The sequence below is a fragment of the Oxyura jamaicensis genome, chromosome 1 (assembly GCF_011077185.1).
Source record: "Oxyura jamaicensis isolate SHBP4307 breed ruddy duck chromosome 1, BPBGC_Ojam_1.0, whole genome shotgun sequence".
Taxonomy (NCBI): domain Eukaryota; kingdom Metazoa; phylum Chordata; class Aves; order Anseriformes; family Anatidae; genus Oxyura; species Oxyura jamaicensis.
In genome coordinates, this window is record NC_048893.1 from 170,482,902 (window position 1) to 170,507,869 (window position 24,968).

General features: G+C 39.2%; 1 long non-coding RNA gene across 1 annotated transcript; it reads right to left on the reverse strand.

The window, feature by feature from the left end:
• Window positions 1-1,130: 1,130 nt before the first annotated feature.
• LOC118164405 lies at window positions 1,131-22,167 on the reverse strand. Its single transcript, XR_004749481.1, has 3 exons — window positions 22,156-22,167; window positions 8,805-8,811; window positions 1,131-1,526 (listed from the first exon to the last, which is right to left on the reverse strand). It is a non-coding gene; the product is annotated as an uncharacterized LOC118164405 (long non-coding RNA).
• Window positions 22,168-24,968: the final 2,801 nt, after the last annotated feature.

Genomic DNA, 24,968 nt, shown 5'->3' on the forward strand with positions numbered 1-24,968 from the left:
TTTAGTGATCAAAGAACAAATTTGAAATCCTAGCAATTTACTGTGACTTTCATTTATATGAATTGCTATAGCCATAATATCAAGAAGTATAGTATTTTAAGGAGAAAAAAAAAAAAAAAAAAAAAAAAAGCTCTTCACATCTTCACATTCCTTCTCCTCTCTGCCATAGCATTGAAGATAACATACAGGAGTAGAAAAGAGTGGATCCAGATGTGACACTGCCACACTATGTCACCTTAAACACGTTGCTTAAATTTCTGTAAACTAAATTCAGAAAAAGGCTTTGGAGTGCATGCAGAAGCAGTAGGTGTCAAAAGACATTTAAACCTTAAGTTGTAACACTAAAAATATTTAAAATTACCTTACCCATAGAATTCACTGGTGCCTTGAAACTATGAATTTCTCTAATTACTCTTTTGAATCCGATCTGCTAGGCTTTCTAAGAGTGTATCTGTTATGCATTAAGATGACCCTGATTCCCTCAAAATGGTGTTGCTGCTGCTCCTCTTCTCAGTCTTCTGCCAAGGAGAATTAAAAACTGTATATTTATCTGATACAACAGCAATCAGATTATTTAATCTTTCATCTAGGGGAATTCCATGCCCAATGTGTTGCAAAACAACAGTGAAGACATATATATATTCTTTAATTCTGACATTCTTTACTGTATTTCATGTATTGCAGTGGTTTTACTCAGCTGGGCAGCTGAGCTCCACCACAACTGCTCTCTCACTCCCCCTCCTCAAAGGGAAAGAGGAAGAAAATACGATGAAAGTTCTCAAAGGTTGTGATAAGGTCAGGGAGACTTCTCACCAATTATTGTAATGGGCAAAACAGACAGCATAGGCAGATTAATATAATTTTTCACCTATTACTAACAAGCTGGAGAAGTGAGTAAATAAAAAAAAAAAAATTAAAACCACCTTCCCCCCATCCACCCTCTTCCACCTCCTCCCCACAAGTGGTGCAGGGGAATGGGGAATGGGGGCTGCTGTTAGTCCCTAGCACTTCATCTCCAACGCCCCTTCACAGTCAATCTCTGCCCCTGCTCCACATGTGGTCCCTCCCATGGGATGCCATCCTTCCCAAAATGATCCTGCATGGGGTTCCCACAGGCAGCAGCCCTTCAAGAACCTCTCCATCATGGGTCCTTAGCATGGGGTCCATCCCCCAGGAGTAAACTGCTCCAGCATGGGTCCCCACTGGTGGCAGCTCCCCCCCCAGACTCCCTGCTCCTGTGTGGGCTCCTCTCCACGGGTTGCAGCTCCGGTCCAGGGCCCTGCTCCTGTGGGGCTCTCCATGGGCCACAACCTCCTCCAGGCCACATCCACCTGCTCCACTGGGGGCTCCTCCACGGGCTGCAGCATGGAGATCTGCTTCATGTGGGACCCATGGACTGCAGGGGGACAGCCTTCTCCACCAGGGACCTCTCCACGGGCCTCAGGGGAACTTCTGTTCTGGTGCCTGGCGCACCTCCTGCCCTCCTTCTGCACTGACCTTGGGGTCTGCAGGGCTGGTTCTCACTCCTTGCTTCATAGCTGCTGTTGTGCAGCAGGCTTTTTTCTTTTTTCTTTTTTTTTTTTTCTTTTTTTTTTTTTTCTTTTTTCCTTTTTTCTTTTTTCTTTTTTTTCCCTTTCTTAAATCTGCTCTCACAGAGGTGCAAACAACATTACTTATTGGCTTGGCTCTGGCCAGTGATGGTTTTCTTTGGAGCCGTCTGAAACTGTCCTTTGTCTAACATGGGGCAGCTGCTGGACTCCTCACAGACGCCACCCATGCAGCACCTTGCTACCAAAGCCTTGCCACATAAACCCAATACATGTATACAAAGGGATGTGACTGTGAGGGACTACATTATGAAGCTGAATTTTATAATGGAAATGAATTGCAAAAGAAATTTCACAGACACACAAACCTAAAGAATTTCAAATTATCATCAACCAATTTTATTTTTTAAATAACTACACTGACTCTCCTATATTTTCACGGTCACCTTATTATCATCAGACTTTGGCCAGCTGTCATTCCCAAAATAGCATCCTCTTACTGTTCTAACTTTGCAATTCCAGGTTCATACTTTAGGAAATGGCTTGGCTTGTGTATTGAAAATGCAACTTTCTTAGCAATTCAGGCTTATGACTGATTATCATCAACACCAAAATAATTCTTTTCACTGCAAAATGTTGTTTTCCCCCCAACTCATGACTAGTTTTATCAATATGTTTTAAACTGAAATATGTTATAAAATCAAAAGGAAAATAAAAATATATTACAGTAACCAACATCTCAGCATAGAAGAAACCCATGATTACATTTTTTACAACAAATTCAGTTTCCACATCTCAGATGGGAGCCTGATTACTAGTATCTTTAATGGAATATTAATTTATAGGGAGAAACAGTTACAGAACTCTGTGCAGCTAAACTATCCACTTTCAACTTTTCTTTATGGTTTATCAGAAAAAAAAAAAAATACAAAGTTTAGACGTCTCATTTTTATTTAAATGTAAAATTAAAAACAAAACAAAACAAACAAAAAAAAACCTCCTAAACCTTGAAATTATTATCCAAATGGACATCTTGTTTTCCAGTTAATCTTATCAGAAATGAGAAAGAAAAAAAACTTGAATTTCCTGTGGATTAATGAGGAAAATTCTAGTGAAAATGTTATTTTGGGGGTTACTTGTGTACTTTTGTTTTGTGGGTTTTGTTTTTGTTTGTTTGTTTGTTTGTTTGTTTTTTAGTTTAATATTGTATAACTTTATAGATTTTATTTTTTCTTATAATTATTTTGAAGAGTATTTTTACCATGTTTCAATTACACAGCTGTGCCAAAAATCAAGTGACATGTCAGCAGCTGAAAGTATTTAATTCGTACCCGATACTTTCTGTTGTTCAAGGAAACCTTTCAGACCCCTGAATCTGGGTAACCCACCCCAGAACGTTCTTATTAAATCTCAAGACTTTCCAAAGTAAAACATTCTGCACATGGCTTAATGCTATGCTTCTGACAAGAAAAGATGTAACATGAAATCAGTATATAAAAGATTCCAGAGATGCTTTGCCTTCTTGTTGTATTCCCTAAGGTAAAATACTTTGATAACGCATTTTAATTTGTTGCCTAACTTTTCTTAATGAGCTCTATTTTTCCTCTCATTTTCACTATGCATGATAAGGCAATAGTGTTATTTTATTTGACATTATTTAAATGTCTGAATGATGGAAGAAAGGAGAGGGAAAGGGGAAAGGGAAGGGAAGGGATAATGACAATTTGAAAGAGTTAGATCATGTAATATTCTAAATACACTACTAATTACAGACAGATGCATCCTGACTCAGTTTTTCAGACTTAATTGAAATACTGACATGGTGTTTAGGATGATAACTTCAATTTCCTTTCTTACTCTCTGTTCCTAGAAGAAGGCCATGATTACTGCCTGAAAAGGTATCAGGTATTTCAAATCTACAATGTTCATCAAAGAAAAGGAAAAGAAAGAGCAATATTTTGCAACTACCTATACTATATTGTGATTATTGTCACTGCAAGTATTTCTATTTCGTATTCACTTGTATTTAGTCAAAGTGAAGGAATATTTATTACACTACTGTCCATGAAAATGGAATGCCATACCCCTCTTTCACTAATAAATTATTGATATATAACATCCAAACCCTGTGAAACATTTATATTAAATATATATATCTAAACCAAACCCAAATACAAGTAAACAGGTAAACAATGCACCGCAGAGTCTTTCCTATTTATATTCCTGATTTTTTTGAGGGGTTTATATGCATGATAAATAATGAAAACTACTAAAACATAAATCAGGTTATGAGCTTTATAAATTCGAGAACTGTGAACCAAAATGTTATGTATTAAATGCTTGTTATCATGCCTTAACACTCTTCTTGAAATCAGAGGTGTTTTATTAAGTCATTATAGTACAAACCAACTCGGGCATTTAGATAGCAATTGTTGATGATTTCAAAACACTGAAGAAAGCTTAGGAAGTCATGCAAAACACAAACAAAAGGAAAAAGTAACAGGCTGTTTTAGAATAAGCAGTCAATTATTCTATCTTGTCCCCTGGCTTTAGCTCACATCTTTACACAATTATTTAATAATAATAATAGTACTAATAACAAAAACAACAACAGTAATAAATGAGAACATGCTGTCCTCTAGAAGAAGGAAATTTATAAAATTACAAGAAACTTTCTAAAATTTTATTTTCGTTGTTATTTCAAATTCAAGTTTTGGAAGGGAAATTATTCCCGAGAGAAAATCTACTCACAAATATGGTAATTGCCTTTCTCTGCCACTCAGCCATCAGAAACTATGTTTCAAACCTTAGTAAGCCCACTGCACAATATATATTTATAAATTCACTTTCCTTCCAAGCAAAAGGTACCCGCAATTCAGATGGGGAGAAATGGTGATTCAGTAACTCTACTTATGTGGAATGAATACATAAATCTTAATCTGAGTCATAATTCATAAATATTAATCTTTTTTCCTTGAACAAGAGGAATACTGAATCTCAGGTTTTCTTAACTATATAAAAATAGATGGGTTATAAAACTTATGAAACTGTTGATTTAGAGAAATGATTTCTTCTCAGATCATCTGGCTTTTGATGTTGTTTTATGAAAGTCTTCTTTCACAGCCACACTGATTATGAAATATCCTTTCAAAAGCTGAATTCAGTGCTTCGGAAAAATGAAATTCCCATAAGTAACTCACCACATTAGTTTCACTAATTAACCCCAGACCTAATGGTTCCATTACTTAATGGCTTCTTATTATTTTACATGCATATTGCATATTTCTTCTTTAAAATAATGTTATAGCTATCAATTAACATACTTCTGATATAAAAATTCTTTTTTTTCATTTAGAAATCATATTTTATTAAATCTATGTGTCATCCATGATATAGTCTAGACATTTTCCAAGCATAGGCTATAATACTTTGGAAAAAAAAAAAAAATGCTTGTAAGAGCCTAGAGACAAAAGTAAGAAAACAGACCAACTTTCTCAAATACATCTATAATTGGATCTCTTATTTATTAAGAAATTCATTAGCTTTTAAAATTACAGGTACTACTTTCCAGTAGTGGGAAAACTGAATACAAAAGAATGTAAAATGTTTCAGAATACCTTTATAATCTTTACAAATTTTAATTGATGTTGTGTTTATCTCTGTTTCCAGAAAATTGTGTTGGAAGAGAATCCAATTGAAGACAGTTTTATGTAAGCTTTCCAGCCTGTTAACTCAACATTTTGGGGAAATACATGAATTAGAAGATGTATCAGGGTATTTCACTCAAGAGCTCTTTATTATTAGCAGATTTTAAGTACGAAAAAGTGTTTTAATTTGGACATTCTGGGTAAAAGAAAAGAAAAAAAAAAAAAAAAAGCTGAGGTATCTGGAAGGAATACCAACTGGATGAAAGTCACCTACTGTAACTGCTGTTACCTTTCTTACAAAGAAAGTCTAAGAAAGTTGGGATTGTTTAACTTGAAGAAGAGAGGGCACCAGGGAGACCTTTTTGCAGCCTTCTAATACTTAAAGGTGGGTTGTGAGAAAGATGGAAATAAACTTGTTTAAAAGAACAAGGGTTTGTAGTAGTAGGACAAGGGGAAATGATTTTAAACAGAAATAGGGTAGATTTAGATAAGACATAAGGAAGAAATTATTCACTATGAAGGTGGTCAGGCACTGGAACAGGTTGTCCAGAGAAGCTGTGGATGCCCCATCTCTGGAAGTGTTCAAGGCCAGGTTGAATTGGGCTTTGAGCAACCTAGCCTAGTGGAAGATGTCCCTGGCCATGGCAAATGGTTGGACTAAATGATCGTTAAGGGTCCTTTCCAACACAAACCATTCTATGAGTCTGTGATTCTGTGATTCGGTGAGTCCATGATACTGTCCAGCTGACTTGGAACAAATCAGAAATATTCCAACTGCCTACAATTGGCTTATTAATATATATGTTAATTTATGACTTATTACATGTCAGTTCTTATTAGGCTTGTGTGGTGATTTTACCAGGCTAGGCAGCTGAACACCACAATTGCTCTTTCACTCCCCCTCCTCTGATGAGGAGGGGAAGAAGTAAAGGAAAGAACTCATTGATGTCCACACAACATAATCAAGACGATGAAAAGCAAACTGAAATTTACAGAGCTCAATTTATTCTTCTTATCAAAGAAAAGAATGAATAGTGAGTTCAAAGAAGATTAAAAAAAAAAAAAAAAAAAAAAGCTTGCTTTGGGGTGGGAAGGTTGGTCTTCATGTCAGTGACATAAGAGCATAAGAGGAATCAACAACTTTAGTGTTGTGGCCAATAAAGTTTAGGTGGTCAGCAGTGAAAAGCACAATGTGGTTAGAATGGGAGGAGTACCATTACTCTTGAAATGAGTTTTAAATAGCTAACTTGTAGGGTGCTTAATCAAGCCAATAAGAAACAGTGAGATGTATCTGATACTGTTTGTTGTCTAGATGTAAACAACTCAGAGCCTGAAACCTTTTTCTGGGCCACAGCACCATTTTGCACTTAAAGGTGGGTGGATCATCAAGAACTATGGTTTAGGCCATCATCAGACTGTAAAATTTCAAAACTTACATCTCAGCAGTATGCTTTAGCCATAATAGATGCAGTACAAGCGGTGTTCCTTCTGCATTTCAGTTTAGACTGTTACTGGATAGCAAAGCTAGAAATAACCAAGGAAACACAAGCTGCCTAATCTCCCCTCAGCTGAGTATTCCAGCCATCATTTTTACACTAGGCTACTTCCTCCTTGAACTTCCAAATCACTTTGAGGTCACACCTTTCCATTTTTGTGAAAATATGAGCTGCAATATTTCAACTCTGTTGAGCTTGATTTGAGCATATCCATTTATTTTGTCTGTTCACCATTGCTAACCACAAGAATGCCAGTGTTTTATGTCCCAAAATGATTATTGTTATTTCAGAAGAAGCACTGAGCCTACTACATATGCACAATATCAAAATGTTAGCTGAATTAGGAACTTTTGGACAAAGACTCATACTCCTACAGAATTTCAAGTGCTTCAGTGTGTTAGACAGGTTTTTCCTGGATTGCTCTTCTTAGTTTAAGGCTTGTAATTCCACTTCAAAGGCACTTTATTCTCCTTCAAGCCTTTGTGAAAATGGGGCTTTATAATTTTTTTATTATTTTTTTTTTTTGGTAGCAGTCCTACAACTATGTGTATAAGAAACAGTTTGCAAGTCTATAATTGTCCCTTTTGACATTTGAATTTGTTCATCTGTGAATCCTCCAATTTGTTCCATACTTTCATAAGGCTTAGACATAACATGATTTCTTGCATTGCTCTTAAAATTCTCATTAAACTAGAGCTTTGCATTCAGCAAGCTATAATCTCCTCTAATCAATATCATACCATTGCCTAAGTACTAGGTCACTGTGGTCTCTCCCATTTTTTTGCTAGAAGCTCACAACAGTGTAGTCTCCTGAGCAGTGACATGTTTATGCTGATTAAAATCTGGGACTCCAAATATATATGCATTTGTCTGAATGGCAGCAGTTAGACTGGGTAATGGTCTTCTCAGATTTAAACACAGCATAACCCACTACTCGATGTACTTTTGCCCATCTGTTTTACAAGAACTGTTCCTTATAACTCCAGGTGCTTGCAATGCACACACTTAACACAGATGGCAGGAGGCATGCGTGTTGCACTGGTTGTAAGTGTAACTTCCATTGCCAAGCAAACTAGAACACTAGTTAAAATTGTCTTGGCTTTGTTTGCCTATTTATTATTATTATTATTACATATATATATAATTACATATTATTACATATATATATATAATTATGTCACACTGCCCACAAAAGCTAGGACGTTTGCTTTGTCTGATTTACACAGTACAGACTCTTCATAATGAGTGATACAGATAAAAGTCTTGAAGGAAATTTGTTTCTTAAAAATCCTTAAGGCGAAAGCGCATAAGTATTGGCAACAAATTCTTACAGCAATTCCACTTGTGTCACTAATGACTTCAAAATTTAAAAGAAAGTCAGGTGAACACAGAATCCTAAAAATGGAAGTGATTTCCTAAGTCACTAAGTCCAGTTTCTACAATTACAAGAAAACATGTCATATAATGACTTCATAAATTCCTATACTCATCGACCAAGCTGGATCGCTCCAGCACTTTTTGGATATGATTTCTCTAAATAGCTCTGCTCACTTAGCTGCCAAGTTGTTAATATCACTGGAACTTTAATTTATTGTCACATAAAATCTCAGAATCTTACTCTAACTCTTTTCTATGAATTCTGTTTAGTCACTCTGCATTTGTATTGCCCCATGCTCCCCAAAGACTTACCTGTTTCCTCTGTTGTGTAATGAAGAAGGCAAAAGTGAGAGTTGCTTTAGCTTCTTAATGATTATGGTATTCCCTTTCTTATGAATTAGGCTGCTATGTCCTTAGCTTCTCTCTTATCAAAGATCAGAATAAGCAAAGAAATTAGAAATTAGACCAGAATTTTAATGCATTGAAAATCTACAGACCTTCTGAAATACATGCTTGCTTTGGTAGACTACAGCAACTTGAAATATCTGTTCATAGGTATCCATGTGTATACAACGAATTATAACTTGCTTTATTAACTACATATAAGGCATTTTGTCCTATGGCCTGTTGTCCTACTGATACAGCCTACACTGCTGAAGGTGTATTTGTTTCATAGGCAAATATTCAGCACATATGTTATGGGTCTCTGTCAATGTGGCTGCCAGATGACAGAGGACATCTCTCCTATCAACTGTCGGGCTCTTCCCTGTCCACGACTGTTTTGATAGATTGCTTAGGGAATGCTAATCACAAACATACAGTCTGAATGGTGGCAGCAAGATTACAAGCAAATGTGTCAATTGTTTGGGTGATTTTTATTTATTTATTTATTTATTTTTCTTGTGATTGGCTATATGAATGCACAAATATCTGGGGACAGAGTAGCAGGTACCCTTGGAATTGGATAGATAAATTGTTCTACTAAGTTAAAGTAGAATCTACTATGGGCAGACTCATTCCTTGGTAGCTAGAAAGATAGCAACTGAGGTAAAGAAGAACTAGAGCACTAGAGATTGTCAGAATAGTTGGAGAGGAGAGTGGGTTGCTATGATCTGCATAAATGACAAAAGACAAGAAGCTAAATAGACTGTTCCAAAAATGGTCTTTGAAAATAATTAGAAATACAAATTAAGTAAAAGATCGATTGTTGGATTAAAATTTTGTTTTAATTATGTCATTTAATATAATTTATGTGTTAATATATACACTTTTTATGTTATTTATTTATATATTTTTTTCAGCAAAGTGTCTAATCAATCCACTGCTGCAGACTGTCACATGGAAAACTTTTTCACACATATTTTCCTGTGTGTACAAAAATGCTTAGTATATCATATAACATAGTTTTGTAAATCCATTCCCAGTGGTGTGTATCGTCTGCAAGTATAATGTTTGGACTATAAGTTAAAAATGGTCAGTGATCAGTAGTTTGGCACTACTTATTAATACTAAATATTAATATTAATATTTGCAATGTACTTGGCAGTACATCTGCTACTGAAGCAGATGTACTAGCTACCTTCTGCTTGAGGTCATGTCAGCAGGAGTAAATTTTACTAAAAACTACTGCTCTACCTAACTTCAATTCTGTCTTTGTTATCAGTAGTCTTTTTGGTTTTGGACAAACCCCCACCTGAGGATAGGTGGCCCCCTTTCAACTAGGATCAGTGAAATCATCCTATCTTATGCTGGACAGAAGAGTCCAAATCTTCTCATTTCTAAGGTCTAGATTCCTAACAGGTTCTTCTAATATTTGCTCAAAACTGAAGAAAGGATTCTTTCCTGTAACTAATCAGCACGTAGGTTCTGGGGCCGGTCCTCTTTAACATCTTCATCAATGATCTGGACGAGGGCATTGAGTGCACCCTCAGTAAGTTTGCAGATGACACCAAGTTAGGTGCGAGTGTCGATCTGCTCGAGGGTAGGAAGGCTCTGCAGGAGGATCTGGATAGGCTGCACCGATGGGCTGGGGTCAGCTGCATGAAGTTTAACAAGGCTAAGTGCCGGGTCCTGCACCTGGGGCGTAATAATCCCAAGCAGAGCTACAGGCTGGGAGATGAGTGGTTGGAGAGCTGCCAGGCAGAGAAGGACCTGGGAGTGATAGTGGACAGTCGGCTGAATATGAGCCAGCAGTGTGCTCAGGTGGCCAAGAAGGCCAACGGCATCCTGGCTTGTATCAGAAATAGTGTGACCAGCAGGGCTAGGGAGGTGATCGTCCCCCTGTACTCGGCTCTGGTGAGGCCGCACCTCGAGTACTGTGTTCAGTTTTGGGCCCCTCGCTACAAGAAGGACATCGAGGTGCTTGAGCGGGTCCAAAGAAGGGCGACAAAGCTGGTGAGGGGCCTGGAGAACAAGTCCTACGAGGATCGGCTGAAGGAGCTGGGCTTATTCAGCCTGGAGAAGAGGAGGCTCAGGGGCGACCTTATCGCTCTCTACAGATACCTTAAAGGAGGCTGTAGAGAGGTGGGGGTTGGCCTGTTCTCCCACGTGCCTGGTGACAGGACGAGGGGGAATGGGCTAAAGTTGCGCCAGGGGAGTTTTAGGTCAGATGTTAGGAAGAGCTTCTTTACTGAAAGGGTTGTTAGACATTGGAACAGGCTGCCCAGGGAGGTGGTGGAGTCACCATCCCTGGAAGTCTTCAAAAGACGTTTAGATGTAGAGCTTAGGGATATGGTTTAGTGGGGACTGTTAGTGTTAGGTTAGAGGTTGGACTCGAGGATCTTGAGGTCTCTTCCAACCTAGAAATTCTGTGATTCTGTGATTTGTACTCTCTCTGACAAGCCTATTTACAGTCATGATCATTATGCACATTGGTAAATTATGTGGATATTGCAGGATCAATGGCTCTAAATATAACAGGAGAATAAAAGACAATTTATGGTCTAAAAAGAGGAAAATGCTCAATTTCAAGAGTTTTTCAACAGAGCTGTAATTATCCAATTTAATATTAAAAACAATGAAAGCTATAATTGTTTTTGAAAACCACAATTTATAGGTGAATTTGCCTAGAGATTTTTTTAAAGACTTAGACATGTTGATTAATGAAAACATATGTCCCTTTGCCCCTCCCCAGTTAAGTAGAAACATTTAAATGGAGTTAAGGAGAAGCTGTACTGCAAATTTTGTTCCAAGCTAAAATATACAGAGGATTAGTATTCTGAAAGCAAATTGAATCATAATTGCTTGAGAGTGCTTTACCCCGGTAGGTATCTTTCCTTGTAGCAAAAATGCAATGTTTTTTATTAATTTTACACAGATATTCTATATAACCTCTGCTTAAATAAAAAAAAAAAATAATAATAATAATAAAAAAAGTCTTTCTCATCGGCACCATTTTCATCCTTTGCTCTGTATTCATCCCTGCTCTCTTGAAGCTAAGATATTGAAAAGGATAAATTTGGCTTGATAGCACTATGTATAACGATGCTACTGTATGTTGCTAGGATACCATTTGGTGGTCAACTGTCTCTAGTGCAGCTGCTATTATTTGCCAGGCTGACAGACATATTATCTTTTATCCCCCCTAATGCTCGGGCTACAGAAAGTTTCCCTTCATTTTATTCCATTTTGATTTGGGGGGACAGGTAAGCTTAGAGACAAAGTTAAGGGGGAGAGGGGGAGAGAGAGGAGAGATATTATTTCATTTTACCTTCAGTCCTTATAAGTAACAGATATCTTATCCCAATGAGTTTAACAGGAAATATGTACCAGTCTTTGGAAGTTTTATAATTTTTGGCACATGAGCTAATACAGGATCTAATTCCATGTGTTTTAGAGACAGCGAGAATCTTTCATGGATTTATTACACCTCCAGCAGTACTTCTTGGCTTTCTCCTAGAGGATTTTGAGAGCTAAATGCAAGAGATGCAGTAAGATGGGGTACATAGCAGTGTGGTGTAGCTGGTGAGGTCTAAAAGTTCATATCCCCCGGGGATGCATGCAGAGAGAATGTGTAAGGCATTCACACTTGACTTACCCAAGGAAAAAAACACTTTCTACAGGAAAAAGTAATGTCTGCTTTTCTTTAGATAGAATTGCTTATGACACGTTGACTTTTGGGGACTATTACTGCCTTAAGATTAGATACTGTTTCTTGGGACTGGGGGAAAGAGACAGGCTGAAATACATCCTTCCCCATATATAGTCTGCTTTCCTTTTCTGATTTACTGCTGATTTTCCTGCTCCTGCTTCTCTTCTCAAGATCAAGGTAAAGGTGCGGAAAGTACAGAAACACAAAGAAGCTATGGGGTACTTGAATCTTGGTCTTCATATATTTGAGATGTGATGATTCCTGACAGCAACAGGTATTTATTTTTTGGAAAAGAAAAAACACACAACACCCACTTGTAACCTTTCCTAGCACAAATTATGCCAATGAGAATTTTCAAGGAACTTCAAGCTAAGTAGAACCTGAACAACCAGTCTAACTACAAGAATTTAGAGATTAAGTATTTGTCCATGAAGAGTATTTCTTCATGTAATATCTGTCCAGTACAGGAAATAGCAATTGTATTCACAGCATAAAAGTTTAACTGCTAAGTGGTCTTTATACAAAGACATGACATTATTAAACCTTTTCTAAAAGCTGTTACTGTACAATACATCTCAACATCATCTCTGCTAGTCACTTTAGGTACCTGAACATAGTCAATATGAAAGAAGATATAGCTCTAGTGTGTGATTTAGCTCACCTGTTTTAGACATCTGACTGTAGAATACACACTGCACATGAACATTTCACATTTCTCTCCAAAGATTATAAAGAAGAGCCTAAGGTTATAGACAGCTGCATTAGCCAAATTAATATTAGCCATTCTTGTAGATTGCTATCTAACTTCAGCATCTAAAAAAGTGGTATTTCATCCTCTCTGTATTCAGAGGAAAGAGAAAATTACCTTCAGAGAAGAGCTCGCTGTCACTGTTCTAGATTTTAGATAGACTTAGCATGGTATGAAATTCCCTTTAAAGATGCCTAGCATACATCTAACTATAGTGAGAACCAATATTACACTCTAGACTAAGCATCAGATTTTCAGAGGTCTGAGATCTCAAAGCGGTTACATGGTATGAATACCACTTTTAATGGATGTCTATTATTTTATAAAACAGCATATCCTGCATACCATAAAAGTAATGAGTGACAAACATTACTAAATTTTACAGAGGACACATGGTATTTGGAATAGCAGATGGACATCAGGTAACAGCTGATTAGGAAGTTACTCCCTAGTGTGTTCAAATATATCTGGACAGAAGGTACACAAACAGTAACACAGCACATGTGAACTCCGTGAAAAATTCTGGCCACACACAATGTTGCCAGCCACTCTCTGGCATTCCTCACTCCACATTCCTTTATGCCCAACACAGAATTCATGATTACTAACATCTGCACATTATACTGGCAGTGTACCATCATTTTCTGGCACCTATAGATGCCAGTGAAAGGCTGTAATACATTGCTTAAGCCATGGCCAGTTGTTTGTGGTAAGGTCCATGCAGGCTAACCAACCAGCCAAACAAACAAAAACCTCTAGTTGAGCCAGGCACCTTAAAATGTTATTATGTTCCACAGATTTTTCTAACAGCCATTCAGATATTAGTATGCAGCACTGAAGAATTTAAAAGCCAAACTAAATGCTAACAGTAATAAAGAAACCAAACAGTAAAATTTGTGCAAACTGTAATTCCCAGCCAGTCTGTGCAGCTGCTTTTTCTGTAGAATTTTGACTAGTTCTCTAGAGGAGAGATTGAAAACAAGTTTTGGTGATATAATCCAGCTGCTTCCGACCTCACAAGCACAAAGGCACAAATAAATCTGCCTTATTTGTCTACAAACACATGGTGATGCTTTATCACGAGGAGAACACAAAGAAGGCATTATACATCAGTAGGCAATCATTGGTCTTCATACATTTAAGTGCAATAAACCCCAGAACTAAAAGGTAAAACAGAGAAGTTTAAGGAGTTACTAATTTAAGAACACTCAAATAACTCCTGGAATCAAATGGTAATGCATTGCACACAGCTTCATGCCTTGTTCAGGAGTTATAAGAATACTCTGCACTCTATAGCACTCTGAGTTATAAGAATGCTCTAACATTTTTTCTTGGCACATTCTGTTATCTCAAAATTGGGTTTAGATTGATGAATTCTTCCATAAAAACAATTAAAAGTGTCTTTCTTGTCAAATTGACTCACCGGTAGTTTTGGGGTTGCTGTAGTTTGAAGTAAAATTGCTTTTGTGCCTTTATTTTCCCATTAATAATAATAATAATAATAAAGAAAAGTAAGCACCAAAAACAAACAAAGAAACAAAACATATTTTTCCTGGGAAATATATATATATATATCAATATCTCAACAGGCTTGATTAGTGCAATGTCTGTTTTTGACTCTTGTGGAGTGTAGCACTTTGACTCAGCATCACTGAGGTGAACGTTGCTGCAGTGCAAAGTTCTGGTGTTGTTACCTGCTGAGGTCAGCTTGACTTTCAAGAGAACACAAGAGGCAGGGAACAAGGTAGCAAGAAGTTCTTAAGAACTTCTTTGACCTGAATTTTCTGTGACAGTGATTTATGTCTATTGTTACCTTCATTCAGTGAAACAGATTTGTACCACCACTGACAGTCAAAAAAAAAAAAAAAAAAAAAAAAGCTATATCAATTTATACTTTCAGTTGGATGCTGATTTTTACAGCACAATGTAAGATGTTTATATATTTTTAAATGGTCAAGTGTAGGTTCTGTATGTTGTGTAGTTCAGGTATGTCTGATATTTTATTCCAAGAATCTCAACAAAAAAAAATCTTACCTTCATCAAAAACCTATGTCCTATGATGGAGTCAAGAGCAGTTCACAGTCAGAAAATATTCATTCTCCTTAGACAGTTATTTATGTAACACTTTACTGCGGACTGAGAGTGGGATGAGCAGACAGCTGAGTCCTGAGAGACCTGCTGGTGTTGGCTTAAACAGTCAGTGCTGGCTCATTTCCTCACTTCTGGTGCAAATCCAGAAGGCTTTCCACCAGGAGAGCTCGCCTGCAGCAATTCACATCACAGTTTTTGCAGTGGATCCACACTTGAACTATTCAGATGCCACAGGTTTGCCCATCTGGTATAGTTAAACCTATGGCTGTCAATCCCACACTAAAATGCAGCAATGACTTTCTCCACCCTTGACATCTTGCTGAGCTGGCTGTATCTGATAATGTGATATATGCTCATAGCAAGGGAATATGGATTCTGGCTAAAATACTGAAACTCTTCTTGAATCGGCCTCTGCTTGAATCTCATTATTCAGCTTTATAGCACTGCTGATCCCTAGATCACATTGCTGCTGATGTTTATTTCCTAGCCTGTCACAACTAGTATCACTGGGACTGCATACCTACCATTAGTACCTCTATACTGTGAATAAACAACCTCTTTGTGACTCAGTTGTATCAACAGAAAAGGCTACTGTTGCCATTTTAGCCCTGTTGTCTCTTTTTTCTTCTACCTGAGATTATTCTCCCCATTACATCTCCTTACAGAAGTGCTGTTACTAATACTCTGTAGTTTGCATCAGTCAAAATGACGTGGTACAAAGAAGACTTGCTATTTGCACTGTTTAAAATAACCCAATTTGTTTTGATTAAAGTGTCTTCAGAACCAGGCACTGAGAGAAGGAGACCTCTGACAGACAAATGGCAGTGCTCAAATTCAGGGGAGCTCTGGTGGTAGCCTAGAGCTATAAGCTAGAGCACATATAATGACTGTCCTCTATAATGACTACTAGCTTTAAAGCAAGCCTCTTATGTGATTTCATGTTCCTCAACACTTTTTCTTGCATAATCACCACAGATACCTCTACATTGATAATTTTTAGCACGTATTTAATGAAAAAGTCCTGACTTGGACAGTGGCTTGCTGTTTATGAGAGAGCAATACTCCATCTGCATAAAACACGTTGTCCACCTTGGAATCTATTTCTGGTTGGCATTTGACAAGTTTTGTATCCGTTCTCTATAAAACCGGGAATATGTTGATGTGTGGTATGCAACAATACCCCAGATAGATTTGAATACCTCTGTCATGAACACAGGTACAATTCTTATGTGAGTAGTATCTGATTACCTCATTGCTCACAGGAATAAATACCTGTTACTTATGCAACATGTTTGCATGGCATACAGAATTGGTTATTCACAATCATCTTTTGTATTGCTGCTTAAAAAACTTATGGCTACTGAGCTCACTTTCCAAATACCAGGTGGTCTGTCTCCTTTCTGTTGGGAAAGTCGGGAATGACACAGTTGACTCAGGTGAAAAAGAAAAAAGAAAGCATAATTTCCTTTTTGTACAATGAAAAATAATAATAATAATAATAATAAAATAAAAAACCCCCCCCCCCCCCCCCCAAAAAAAAAAAGCCAAAAAATAAAAGCCTTTTTTGTCAAGTTCTTTTTATAATGCTAAGCTGTAAAATGTTTCTGGAAGATGTATTTGTGGTGCATTTTATATCCTCTTACCTGTGTTTTTTTCATCTTCACCAAACCAAGAATTTAGCTGTCAGTCTCACACTGGTATTGTCATCATGCTAAGACTTTCAGTATTTACTCAGATTAAAGTATAGTCTATTAGGCAAGCACTAGCATATAGTTTAGTTTTTGCAGAAATTTCCATATAATACTATTAGGTTGCTGAGATGTCTGTAATATCAGGTTACAAACACATATATGTCAAAAGAATAAAAACATTTCAGGAAAACCTTTCACTTAGAGTGCCATTCAGTTTTAGAAACCATAAATGGCTTCTAATTCCTTGAGATCTTTTTAATAATTGTTCAATATTAGTTTAGAGGTGCAAACAGCAATACAAAGACCACTGACAGTGAGCAGCTATTTACACAGTAAAATTAGTGCATGTGTTTCATGTTTAGTCTAAAAATAATTGCTTCATTAACCTTAACTGTGCTATTAACCTGATCACATTGTTAAGGTCAAATGTAAAAACAGATACTTTGTGGACTGTTATGTTTTTCGATGCAAAGGTACACACATGTTCATATTTAACACTCCTCAATACATGATGCACTTACACATTCTGCAGAAAGAAGATTTTAGAGGGTGAACAGTGGCAGCAAAGCCTAAGGACAGGCAAACGAAAAGCAGTTTTTATTCTGTATATTTGCAAATATGAGCACTCATTAAAAGTCAAGTGCAAATGTAAAGTTTAACTAGTAAATCCTGTGTGAATGCTTTTGTCACTGTGTGATTGGGATAATTCAATCCTTTGTGAAGTAGAGTTAAAACTGTTGAGTTAAAACGTTAGAAAAACAGTATTTATGATAATAGATATTTAAACAGTATTTTTTCTCTCTCTCCTCATTGTGTCTGGCCACAGTGGCCAACACAGACAGCAGAGTCTTTTCCAGCACCCACATAAACACCAGCAGTGCTCCTATAAACCTGAAAAAAGACAGTCTGGGCCTCTTCCATGTCATCAAATTTGAAGTTAACCACTGAAACATACACATATCCTCACTCTCCTCATTCAAAAAAACACCTCAAATATTATCATGAGCTTTAAGTCTGATACCCATGCTCGACCCTGAGACCCTTAGCTAGTCACCAGCTCAGACCCTGGGTCTAGGCCAGATATGGGTTACTAATCAGTTATTCCGGCTTGATGTTCACTAGTGCATCACGCCACAACAAACATCACACAGAGAACAGACAGCAAGGTCAAACAGCAAGGAATGGGATTTAATAATAAAATAAGTGATCAGCTGCGGAGTTTGGCCAGAAGAGAATCACTCATTCCTCTCCGTCTTCACATGCTTGTAGGTGTCACAGTTTGATCCCTACCTTTCCCCAGTCATGGCACTTTTCCTGAACATCCCACAGTACATATACTTGCAATCCCCTTAAAACATTCCTAGAGATTATGCAATCCCTTAAACCCCAGGAAATACTCTATTGTAGGTTTGCTCTTTCCTGTGAGATCCACAATTGTCTTATTACCTTCCCCTATATCAGTTTTAAATTCTAGTTGAGTATCTCAGTAGCCTGTCAATCAGTGGCATTAGAGTCCTAGTCCTTTTTATTTATTTATCATTAGGGTTTATGTATCTGGGTGGATAATTTATTACTTTGCATTTTTTTTTTTTTTTTTTTTTTTTTTTAATAGCTTTTATTCATACACCCTCAGAAGCCAGATATCTAGGTATCTAGGTATCCATATATACTTACAGGCATCAAGATTGAGCTTGCTCCTGAGTTTCTATATATATATATATATTATATTATATATATACTGTATGAACATTAGGGAATCTATGAGAATAACACAAAACTGGAAAAGATTCTCCAGTTGTATCAGCATAGACTTACATCACATGCTCTGCATTTGAACAGGACAGGACCACACAAATTGGGTAGCTACTATGTCCCTCCAAGATATTCACAGTGACAGAAAATAAAAAGTATATGAAATATATACCCTGTCTTCCAGGGAGGTACAAATACAACTGAAGCCAGATTAAGGAAACAGTACTGTGGAGCAAGGCCAAAAATTCAAAACCAAGCAAGCAAGCAAGCAAGCAAGCAAACAAAACAAAACAAAAACAACAAAAAAAGAATCTAAACAAACCACACCAAAACAACAAGAACAACAACAACAGCAACAAAACCACCAAAACTTGCAAACCCGGGTGAGCCTTGGGAGGCAGGAAGAGACAGAACCAGTTTCTTAATGACTTCTTTGTAGGGAGGCCATCTAAGGATTCAGTTTCAAGAGAGCTTGGTGAAGCACGTACACTGGAGTGATACCAGGACAGAAAGTGGTTTTGAGAGGGAGCATCCTCTTCCTCTAATTTCATAGAAATCTGAGAGGGAAGTAATTCTACCTGTTATACTGAGATCTAGGCAACCTGCAGGGTAGATGAGTTGAAAGCTGATAGCTGCTACCAGCCAATTCTTCTTCTCATAACAAGTAGTTTGAAAAGATCTGCACAGGGTTTTTCATTTAAGTCTTCAGGACAGCACCTTCTTTTGTAAAGACTGTAGAATAAGACAAGGTGTCATTGGCTTCTCTGAAGGAAAATTTATACCAAATTGCAAGAGAACCAAGTCAGAGTCACTCTAAATTTCTCATCATTGTCACAAATGTGTGTAGTTGAAAAATGATTGATGAAATAGTCTCCTCTGAACAGTCTGTGCTAAAATAACTGATCAGACATTGTGCAAATATTGCGTCTTATTCCAAACATGTCTTTCCTAAAATATTTTACACCTCTTTTGGGGAAGTGCATTGGTGGAGCACACAAATGTGAAGAAATGTTCTGTGAAGGTAAAAAGAATTAATCACAACACCATAACCAGTGGAAATCCTGAATAAGCTTGAAGGAGGGTATTGCAAAGTGCAGTATCTGTGGATCCATTATGTATGCTACAGGATATGGCCAAACTATCAGGCACTTTGTACTGCATGTTAAAACAAGAATGCAAAGCAGATGGGGCACATACTTCTGAAGTTCATGTTGTTAGCTTTCTGAAGGAATTTCTAAACTCTTCTGATTACAACATCCTTGGAACAGGAAGGATTTTTCCACATCAGTGGGGGAAAAAATGTCAGGAAAACTGTGTAGTGGGTTTATGTGACAAGGTTTTGGTAGCAGGGGGCCATAGGGGTGGCTTCTGTGAGAAGGATCTAGAAGCTGCCCCATGTTTGGTAAGGGCCCCACTGCTGACCAGAACTGAGCCAATAAGTGATGTTGTTTGCGCCTCTGTGAGAGCAGATTTAAGACAGGGAAAAAAAAAACGCTGCGCCACACAGCAGCTGGGAGAGTGAGAGGAGTGAGGAACAGCCTTGCAGGCGCCAAGGTCAGTGAAGAAGGAGGGGGAGAGGTGCTCAAGGCGCCAGAGCAGAAGTCCCCTGCGGCCTGTGGTGAGGACCATGGTGAAGCAGGATGTCCCCCTGCAGCCCATGGAGTACCACGGTGGAGCAGGGTTCCACGCTGCAGCCCGTGGAGGAGACCATGGTGGAGCAGGTGGCCCTGCACCGACGGAGACTGTGGCCTGTGGAAGACCCCTGCCGGAGCAGATTCCAGGCCGGACCTGTAGGCTGTGGAGAGGAGCCCACGCAGGAGCAGGTGACCTGGCAGGAGCTGCTGCCCGTGGGGGACCCAGGTTGGAGCAGTTTGCTCCCGAGGGATGGACCCCGTGGTACGGACCCATATCTGGAGCAGTTCTTGAAGAGCTGCTGCCTGTGGGAAGCCCACGCTGGATCTGTTCAGCAAGGACTGCATCCCGTGGGTGGGACCCCACAGCACAGGGGACGAGAGTGACCAAGAAGGAGCGGCAGAGAAGAATTTCTATAGACTGACCATAGCCCCCATTCCCCCCTTCCCCTGCACCGCTCGGGGGGAGGAGGTGGAGGAGGGTGGATGGGGGGGGAAGGTGCTTTTGGTTTCTTTCCTTTGTTTCTCACTTCTCTAGCTCGTTCGTAATAGGCAATAAATCTTACTATCTCCCTATGCTGAGTCTGTTTTGCCCATCACAATAATTACTGCGCGATCTCCTCGTCCTTATCTCAACCCTTGAGCCCCTTTCATCGTATTTTCTCCCTGTTCCTCTTTGAGGAGGGGGAGTGAGAGAGCGGTTGTGGTGGAGCTCGGTCACCCACCCGAGCGAAACCATCACAAACTGTAGAGTTAGGTTCATGAGTATACAATCCCCAGTTATAGATGCTGAAATTGTGAAATTAACTTTCATTATTGAGTTCTAATACTGAGTCTTATGAACCTTCAAAGCCACATGGTGCAGAACAGAAGGCAAATTTGCATCAATTAATTGTTTTATGAAAACCTGATAAAGAAGTATTCTCCTTGAAACACTTAAATTAATGAACCTAAATATGTGCATATATCTGTGTATATAGCACTATATTAGAGGATATTAATGGCTGCCATCAATCACAAATCTGGTTACAGTTGATATATGAACTACCTTCAATGAGTCTAAATGAAAGAACAGTACAATGCTTCTTTTCTGTAGGAATAAAATAAAAATAACATTTTGCAGCTAAACTACACAATCTTGCAGTTGAGCATCTTGTCTAAATTAATTGCTCAGATCGTCCTGTAAATAAGGACAAAAAGTAGATAGTAAATCTCAAGTAAGACGGGTAAGAAGAGCTACATTCCAAAGTTCCTGTCTGTTGTCTACAAAGGTGGGATTCCTAGCCACAGGTGGTACTCAGCTGTCTGAACTTAGATAGATGTCTAGAAGTTAACTTAGTTTATGACAATTATATGAATAGTTAGGTCAGTTAAGTCACCGTGAACAAGAAGATTTCAGCAGAGATAACAATGATATAATGAATTATCTTTTTAATGAAAATAATCTGACAATGACATACTGCTGCTACTTTTGTGCCTGTTACTAGGAAAACCTAGGAACTGATAGCCTTTGTCTATTGTATGAGTCATTGTATAGAAATTTTTGGAAGCTGTCTTTCCTCTGCAATACTTCTGCTTTTTCCTCATGTATTCCCAGGAAAAAATGCTCCATCAGAATGAGATAAAGTGAAGCAGGCACTGCCTAGACACCTTGAAGTAAATTCTACTTCCTCCTCTTTCAGTCAGTCCTGTAGTACAAGGCTCATAGAATCATAGAATGGTTTGGGTTGGAAGGGACCTTAAAGATCATCTAATTCCAACCCCTCTGCTGTGGGCAGGGACAACTCCCACTAGATCAGGTTGCTCAAAGCCCTGTCCAGCCTGGCCTTAAATGCTTCCAGGGACAGGGCAATCACAACTTCTCTGGGCAACTTATTCCAGTGCATCACTTCATACAATGAAGAATTTCTTTCAAATATCTGATCTAAATCTACCCTTTAAACCCTAAATGGCTTAAAATCATTACTCTTTGTACTATTATTATCTGACTGAGCAAGAAGTAGATCTCCATCTTTTTTATAAGTTCCCTTTAAGTACTGAAAGGCTGCAATGAGGTCTTCCTGGAGTCTCCTCTCTAGGATGAACACCCCTAACTCCCTCAACCTGTCTTCATAGGAGAGGTGCTCCAGCCTCTTGATAATCTTTGTGGCCCTCCTCTGGACTCTTTCTAATACTTCCATGTCCTTCTTGTGCTGGGGACCCCAGAGATGAATGCAGTACTCCAAGTGATGTCTCATGAGAGCAGAGGGGCAGAATCATCTCCCTTGACCTGCTTGGCCACACTGCTTTTGATGCAGACCAGGATACAGATGACTTTCTGGGCTGCAAGCACACACTGACGGCTTAGGTTGAGCTTTTTATCAACCAACAACCCCAGGTTCTTCTCCTAAGGGCTGCTCTCAATGCATTTTCTGCCCAGACTGTATTTCTGCTTAGGACTGCCCCTGCCCAAATGCAGGACTTTGCACTTAGCCTTGTTGAACCGCATGAGGTTGTGGTGATTTTAGCGTGCTAGGGAGCTGAACACCACAACCGCTCTCTCACTCCCCCTCCTCAGATGAGGAGGGGAAGAAGTAAAGGAAAGAACAACTCATGGGTTGACATAAGGATAATTTAATTAAAGGAAAAAAAAATAATTATTAAGGAAATATTATTATTAATTAAAAAATTCAACTAAAGAGAAAAGAGGGAAAGGGGAAAAGGGAGGGGGAAAGGGAAAAAACAAAACAAGTAAAGGCTATGTGGAAGTGCAGAGGAAAGAAATTACTCTCTACTTCCCACAAATAAGCGATGCTTGACCATGTCCTTGAAGCAGGGCCTCAATGCGCATAGCCGGTGTTCGGGAAGAGGACAGAGGTTTTCGCAACGAGAGCCCACCCCTCCCCTCTTCTTCCTTTTTCCACCCTTTATTGCTGAGTGTGACATCATATGGTATGGAATATCCCTTTGGTTGGTTTAAGTCAGCTGCCCTGCTGATGTTTCTTTCTCACTTTTTGGTCCACCCCCTAGGAGGGTTAGAGAGAGTCCTGATGCTGTGCCAGCACTTCTCAGCAGTAGACACAACACCAGTGTGATACCACTGCTGTTCTAGCTACAAGTGCAGAGCGCAGCACTGTATGGGCTGCTGCAGGGAAAGTTAACATCCCAGCCAGACCCAGTACAGAGGTTTGCACAAGTCTATCTCTCAAGCCTGTCTAGGTCCATCTGGATGGCATCCCTTCCTTCCAGTGTGTCGACTGCACCACACAGTTTGGTGTCATCAGCAGACTTGCTGAGGGTGCACTCAACCTCACTGTCCATGTCACCAACAAAGATGTTAAATAATGCCAGTCCCAATACTGACCCCTAAGGAACACCACTCATCACTGATCTCCGCTTGGACGCTGAGCCATTGACTGTAACTCTTTGAGTGCAACCATCCAGCCAATTCCTTACACACCAAGTGGTCCATCCATCATGTTTTATGTTTAGATAGTATCAGGAAGTTTTAGGCCATTTTTTGTTATCTGCACTAACAATAGCTACAACAAAGAGGCCTGCACTTTAAAAAACATTTTGTATATTGTACATATATGTGTGTGTATGCATATATCTGTCATATTATCATACATATACATATACCTAAATATCATAGAATCATAGAATCACAGAATCATAGAATATTCCGAGCTGGAAGGGACCCATAAGGTCCAACTCCTGGCAAGTCAAGTCCTAAGGTAAAGTCCAACTCCTGGCACCGTGCAGGTCTACCCAAAAGTTTAGACCATGTGACTTAGTGCACAGTCCAAACTTTTCTTAAATTCATACAGGCTTGGTGCAGTGACTACTTCACTGGGGAAGCTGTTCCAGTGCGCAACCACCCTCTCAGTAAAAAATCTCCTCCTGATATTTAGTCTGAACTTCCCCTGCCTCAGCTTCACCCTGTTCCCACAGGTCCTATCACTGGTGTTTATGGAGAATAGGTCACCTGCCTCTCCACACCCCCTCACGAGGAAGTTGTAGACTGCAATGAGGTCCCCCCTCAGCCTCCTCTTCTCTAGGCTGAACAGGCCCAGTGACCTCAGCCACTCTTCATATGTCATCCCCTCCAGGCCCTTCACCATCTTTGTCGCCCTCCTCTGGACACTCCAACAGTTGAATGTCCTTCTTGTACTGTGGTGCCCAGAACTGCACACGGTACTCAAGGTGAGGTTGCACCAGCGCAGTGTAGAGCGGGATGATCACTTCACTTGCCCTTGCCCTACTAGTGATGCCATGCTTGATGTATCCCCGGATATGGTTGGCCCTCCTGGCTGCCAGGGCACACTGCTGGCTCATATTCAACTTGCTGTCAACCACGATCCCCAGATCCTTCTCTGCGGGGCTGCACTCCAGTGTCTCGTCACCCAGTCTGTATGTACGGCCAGGGTTGCCTCATCCCAGGTACAGGACCCGGCACTTGCTTTTGTTAAACTTCATGTTGCTGGTGATTGCCCAATTCTCCAACCAATCCAGATCTCTCTGCAAGGCCTTTCCACCCTCATCCGAGTCTACAACTCCTCCAAGTTTGGTGTCGTCGGCAAATTTGCTCAAAACACCCTCCAGCCCTATATCCAAATCGTTTATAAAGATATTGAAGAGCACTGCCCTAAGATAGAGCCTTGAGGGACCCCACTAGAGACGTTCCACCAGCCTGATGTGGCCCCATTTACCACAACCCTTTGAGCCCTGCCCGTCAGCCAATGCTCACCCATCGTATGATGTTTTTGTTAAACTGTATGCTGGACATTTTGTCCTGTAGGATCCTATGGGAAACCATGTTGAAAGCCTTGTGGAAGTCCAAAAAGATCACATCAGCTGGTTTCCCTTGGTCAACTAGCCGGGTGATCTTATCGTAAAAGGAAATCAAATTTGTTAGA